Here is a 7,229-nt window from a genome sequence, read left to right on the forward strand (position 1 = left end):
TACCAGATGGAAATACAGATCTACACAAATGGACAAAAAAATGCAGAAAATAGTTTATATATAGGTAAATAAATTATTAGATAATTTCTCATTTAAAGTAAAGGCAATACAGTGTATTGTGTGTTTAAATTATAGAAGTAAAATGTATGACAAAATTGGACTATTACAAATTTCTAATATTATATATGAAATAGTGCAATATTAGTTCGAGGTATGCAATAATTAGTTAGGAAGATAAAAAATAGCTACGTAGGAAATTTCTAGGAAATTCCTGTATCATGATCATATTAAAAGTAAGTAAATTATATACTTCCTGATTTCAAAACTTACTACAAACTGTAGTAATCAAGATAGTCTAGTAGTGGCATAAGGATAGACAAAAACAAAAAGTAGATAGATAGATAGATAGACCTGAAAAATGCTATCAACCACTTTACCTTATTGACATTTATAGAAAAATCCAGTCAACATCAGCAGATACCCATTCTTTTTGAGTACAAATGTAATATTCACCAAGATAAACCGCAGCCTAGACCATAAAACAAATTTTAACAAATATGAAAAATTGAAATCATATAAAGCATATTCTTGGACCATAACAAAACTAAACTAAAACTCAACAACACAAAAATATCTAGAATATTCCCAAATATTTAGAAATTAAACAGCAAAGGGCACACTCCTAAATAACCCATTGGATAAAGCAGAAATTGAAAGGTAAAGGAAAATGTATTTCAAATTATATAGAAATGACAATATAACATTCCAAAATTTTTGGAATGGAGTTAAATCAGAGGAATAAAGCATTAAATGTTTATGTTAAAAACGGAAGGTCTCAAGTCAATGGTTTAAGTTTCTACCTTAAGAAAACAGGAAGGGGAACCCCAGTTGCTCAGTGGGTTAAGCTGCCGACTCTTGACTTTGGTTCAGGCTGTGATCCCAGGCTCCTGAGATTGAGCTCTGGGTCAGGCTCGGCACTGAGCATGAAGCCTGCTTAAGATTCTCTCTCTCTCTCTTTCTTCCTTTCTCTCTGTCTCTCCCTTTGCCCCTCTTCCCTGCTTGCATGTGCTTCTCTCTAAAATAAAAAAAATAAAAAAAAAAGAAATGGAAACTAGGAAAAGAATGGCCAATTAAATCCTAAGCAAGTAAAGGAAACTCAATAAAAAAAAATAAGTGCAGAAACTAATAAGAATAAGAAAACAGCGAAGATCAATGAAATCAAAAGCTGTTTCTTTGAAATAACCAATTGATAAATCTCTAGCCATACTGATAAAGAGGAAAGAAGCTACAAATTATAAATATCAAAAGAGAAAGGTAGGATGTTACTATAGAACCTACAGAATTTAAAAGGGTAAATGGACCAATTTTTTGAAAGATACAAAATACCAAAGCTTATTCAAGAAGTTGTTTTATAGGTATTAATGAAATGATTCTAAAGATATGGAAAGATAAAAAATGTAGAATAGCTAACACAATACTGAGGAAGAACGAAGTTGGAGGACCCACATTATTTATTTTTAAGATTTACTATAAAGCTACAATGAAGGCAGGGTAATTTTAGAGATAAATTAATTGAACAGAAATAAAGAGCTCAGATCTCTCTATCTACATCATCTCTATCTCTCTTTCTGTGTCTATCTATATCCATGTCTTCAATTTTTGACAAAGGTACAAAGGCAATTCAATGTAGAAAAAATAGTCTTTCAATAAATGGTATTGGATCACTTGTAAAGTCACATACAAAATAATGAACCTTGATCTACACTTTATGCCCTGTATAAAAATTAACTCAAAATGGATTGTAGAACTTAATATAAAACCTAAAACTACAACAGTTTTAGAAGAAAACAGAAGAAAACCTTTCTGATCTTGGGTGAGGCAAAGATTTCTTAGATATGACACCAGAAGCATGGTCAATATGAAAAAAAAAATTGATAGACTGGATTTTATCAACAGAAGAACTTTGTTCTTGTTAAGACAGTTTTAAGAGAATAAAAAGACAAAGTACAGACTGAAAAATGTTTTTTTTTCTAAATTTTTTTTTAATGTTTATTTATTTTTGAGACAGAGGGAGACAGAACATGAGTTGGGGAGGGGCATAGAGAGAGGGAGACACAGAATCTGAAACAGGCTCCGGGCTCTGAGCTGTCAGCACAGAGCCCGATGCGGGGCTTGAACCCACAAACCGTGAGATCATGACCTGAGCCGAAGTCGGACGCTGAACTGACTGAGCCACCCAGGCACCCCAAAAATGTTTTTTTAATTGAGGTATAATTGACAAATAAAATGATTTCTATCATCGAATTAACTAACACATCCCTTATCTCACATATTTGCCATTATAGTTGTTGTTATTGCTGTTGAGAACACTTAAGTTCTATTGTCTTAGTGAATTTCAATTACACAATACAATATTATCACCTATAGTCATCATATTATACACTAGATTCTTAGACCTTATTCCTTTTTTTTTTTCACTTTAATTCATTTATTTTGAGTAATCTCTACACCCAACATGGGGCTCGAACTCACAACCCCAAGATCAGGAGTTGCATACACAGGGGCACCTGGGTGGCTCAGTCCATTAAGCATCCAACTCTTGGTTTTGGCTCGGGTCGTGATCTCACAGTTTCATGGGATTGAGCCTCGAGTCAGGCTCTGCCCTGGCAGTGTACAGCCTGCTTGGGATTCTCTCTCCCTCTCTTTCTGCCCTTGCCCCACTCTCACTATCTCTTTGTCTCTCTCTCTCAAAATAAATTTTTAAAAATCGAAAAAAAAAAAAAAAAAAGAGGTGCATGATCCACTGACTGAGCCATCCGGGCACCCTAGACTTTATTCCTCTTGTAAGTGGAAGTTTGTAGCCTTTTATCGGCCTCTATTTCCCCTCACCCTCCAGTTCCTGTCAACCAGCAAACTACTCTCTGTTTCTATGGGCTTGGTTTTCAGATGCCACGTATAGGTGGGATCATGCAGTATTTGTCTTTCCCTGTCTGGCTTATTTCACTTATCATAATGCCCTCCAATTTTGTCCACACTGTTGCAAATGGCAGGATTTTCTTCTTTTTAAAGGCCGAATAATATTCCAGTAAATATATCCGTTCATCCACTGATGGACACTGAAATTGTTTTTATGTCTTGGCTATTGTGAATAATGCTGCAACGAACATGAGAGTGCAGGTTATCTCTCTAAGATAATGATTTGCTTCCTTTGGATATATTCCCAGGAGTGCAATTGCTGGATCATATGGTAGTTTTGTTTTTAATTTCTTGAGGAACTTCCATATTGTTTCCCATATTGGCTGTACCAGTTCACATTCGCATCAACTATATGCAAATTTCCTTTTTTTCTTCCTATTCTAGCCAGTATTTGTTATCTCTTGTTCTTCTGATAATAAACATTGTAACAGGTGTGAGGTGATATCTCATTGTGGTTTTCATTTGCATTTTCCCAGTGATTAGTAATATTGAACATCTTTTCATGTACTTGTTGGCCATTTATATGTCTTCTTAGGAAAAAGGTCTATTTAGGTCATTTGCTCATTTTTAAATTGGGTTATTTATTTTTTATTTTTTGTTGTTTGGTTTTTTTTGTTGTTGTTGTTTGTTTTTGCTAGTAACTAGTATGAGCTCCTTGTACATTTTTGATATTAACTTCTTATTGGAAGTTTCTAAATTTTTTTAGAATTTATGTCGTTTCTAAATTTTTTCTCGCATTTCATAGGTTGCCTTTTCGTTTTGTTGATGGTTTCCTTTGCTGTGCGTAAGCTTTTGATTTTGATGTAGTCCTAATTGTTTATTTTGCTTTTGTTGCCTTTGCTTTTGATTGAGGACAACATGGCACAGGGAAATTTTTAGAAGTGATGAAATGGTTCTATTTTTTTATAGTGGTGGTTCTGCAACACTGTGTTTAAAAAGTCAAATTTACGTGTACATAATTTATACCTCAATAAAAAAATGAAAATAACAAAGACCATTATTCCAAGGGGTAGAAAATATATGGAGTGTAGACTAAGATCTAACATGTTTGAATAGGATTACCAGAAGGAAATAATTGAGAGAATAAAAAGGTGCAATATTTAAAGAGATTATGGCTTACATTTTCTAGGATTTATGAAAGACAAAATTAGCAAATATGGGAGAGAGAATGTAGGTAAATTAGGATAAATAAAACGAAATCCACTCCCAGACACTAAATAGTGAAGACAAAGACAAAGAGATCTTAAAAGCAGTTGCAGAAGAAAGACAATCTACGCGAACTACAATTAGAATAATTGGAGTCTCCTCAATAGATATAATAGATGCCAGAACACAGAAAAATTATCTCAAAGTGATAAACAAATATAAAAATCAAGATTTCTGTACCTAAAAAAAAATCTATCTTTAAATAATATGGAAAAATAAAGACATTTTTAGATAACCAAAAAATGGCAGTGTTTATTTCCAACAGGCATGACTATTGAAGCTTTCATTACATGCATTTCAAGAACAAGAAAATGAGCCTGGAAAGATAGTCCAAGATATAAGAAACAGTGATGAGTAAGAAATTGGTAAATCATGTAGACAAATCTAAGCAAACACAGACTGCATTTAATAATACTATTTTAATATTGGGGGTTAAAAGGGAAAGAAAGAAAATAGCTTGCTGTTTAGGAGTGGGTGACCTTAGTTGAACAATTCTAAAGCTCTCAGATTGTTTGAGGGAGGGGTTAAGTAATTGATCAACACTAGACTTTGTGAACTATGCAGGAAAAAATATAAAGATAACCACTAGGAGAACATCAGTAGGACATACAGTATAGAATTTGCACATGAGCAAAGTGGGGTGGGGAGAACGAACAAAAAAAAAAAACAAAACAGAAGAAATAAATCAGTCTCCAAAAACGACAAAAAGGAGAACAAAGACATATAGAAAGAAATCTAACAAATAGAAAGGACAGTGTAAGATAGGAAACAGTTCTGGGGCGCCTGGGTGGCTCAATTGGTGAAGCATCAAACCTCAGCTCAGGTCATGATCTCACAGTTCGGGAGGTTCCGGAGGTTCACGAGGTTCGTGAGGTTCGTGAGGTTCCTGAGTTCGGGCACCGCATCGGGCTCTGTGCAGACAGCTCAGAGCCTGAAGCCTGCTTTGGATTCTGTGTCTCCCTCTCTCTCTGCCCCACCCCCACCCCTGCCGGCGCTCAGTCTGTTTCTCTCTCTCTAGAAAGTAAATAAAAACATTACAAAATTTTTTTTTAAAAAGATAGGAAACAGTTCTAAATATGTGTACATGGATGGAATACTTAATTGTGAATTTCTCAGTTAAAAGGCAAAAACTCTTAGATTAATTTTCTTTTTTGTTAGATTAATTTTAAAAATCCGACTATGTGGTGTTGACTAGAGGTACACTGAAATTAAAAAAAGTTAAAAATTAAAAGATGAAAATTGTATACAAGATGAAAGACAGTTGGGTAGCTGTATTAATATCAGAGAAAATAGACTAAGTCAAAAAACATAACTAGTAATTGAAAGTGTTCCAACATAATGAGAAGAGGCTTAACTATAAAGAAGATTTAAAATTACAAATTCATATGTATTTAATAAAATAGTCTCAATAAGTGATAGAAATAGAGAAATCAACTAGCTGGCCATCATAGTGAGAGATTCCAACACACTTCCTTAATTATTGTTAGTTTAGGCAGACTCTTCTGATGAAAACTGTTCAAGCTTGATTTTCTTACAAAGAGATAATTATTGGAAGGAGCTAGCACAGAAAAGGAAGGAATCAGGATTCCCTAGAAAAGTTTCAAAAAAGTGGTTTGCTTGTGTTTTTATGCACCTTCAGTGTAGAGATACATCTGTCAATTAAGAGAGAAGCCCAGGGATCATGGCTCAGCCAAATTAAAAAAAAAAAAAAGGTCACGGGACACCTGGGTGGCTCAGTCCGTTGAGTGTCCTTTTGGCTCGGGTCATGATCTCACGGTTCGTGAGTTCCAGCCCATCATCAGACTGTGTGCTGACTATGCAGAGGCTGCTTGGGATTCTCTCTCTCTCCCTCTCTCTCTGCCCTTCCCCTGCTTGCACTCTCAAACTAAAGAAATAAACTTAAAACAAACAAACTAACAAAGTTCATAATCTATAAGATTCCATGTTTTCAAAAGAAGGAAAAATCATTATATGGTTGGTGCCAGTGATTTTCATATCCTATTTTAGAATTTTCCTGAAGGTCCCACTATAAGAATTTTTTAAGAAAGTAGTTTGTAAGTGGAATAATTTTTTCAGTGACCAAAGCATCTGTTTTCATTCTACTGTAGTACCCTCTTCACAGATATACTTAGGAAACTGAGTTGGTAATCAGAAGGTACTTGGTCAACAAGGAATCAGATAAATTATTTATTTATTTTTTTGGGGGGAAGAATATTTTGCTACTTTACATTTTCACAATCATGTCTAATATTCTGCGTGACCTTTTCTGAACTAATTTACGTTTTTACTTTTACTAACTTCTTCTTCTAGTAATTAATTTAAAAATTCCTGCCATAATTGTGGGACCTTAAAAATTTTCCTGAATTCCCTTTTCGTATTATATCGATGCTATTAAATTCTTTAAACTTACTGTAAAAAGTGCTCAAAGACTTGAAATTATCTGGCCAAATAGCAAGCAATGCTCAGCATGAATGTAGTGGAAATAAACACAGTAGTGTGGTCCTAGGAATGCGTCTCACAGCAGATCCAGGCACGGATGGAACCTTGGCATATGATACTGAGTCGGTCTTGCATATTAGTGGAGAGGGTTAGCACAGTCAGTAAATGGTTTGGAGAAACTGCTTCTCTGGGGAGAAAAATGATTGATATTTCCAGATGGGTTCAAAGAATTTAAAGTGGAAAGCAAAACTGTAAAACTTTTAGAAGAAAATATAGAATATCTCCACGAGCTGGTAAAGTTAAGAGTTTCTTAAATAAAACACAAAAAGCATTGGCAATCTCTATTCAAGTGGGGCATGTGTACATTCCAGTCTAGCATTTTCTATCCTGGATGTATGCCATAGAGAAACCCTCACACACCTGGAGAAACTCCAACATGAATGTCCATAGTAACATTGTTTATGATAGCAAGAGTTGGATACAATCTAGCATGACTTTAGTAGAAAGACAGAAATATCTGTGGTTTTTTTCACTTAATAGAATGTTATTCCTTTCCCAACATGATGAGAAGTAACAAAAGCAGGTTGCAGAAAAATACATACAGTATG

Source organism: Panthera pardus, unplaced genomic scaffold (genome assembly GCF_024362965.1).
Source record: "Panthera pardus isolate Hobbes unplaced genomic scaffold, ASM2436296v1 HiC_scaffold_2, whole genome shotgun sequence".
In the NCBI taxonomy this organism is placed as follows: Eukaryota; Metazoa; Chordata; class Mammalia; order Carnivora; family Felidae; genus Panthera; species Panthera pardus.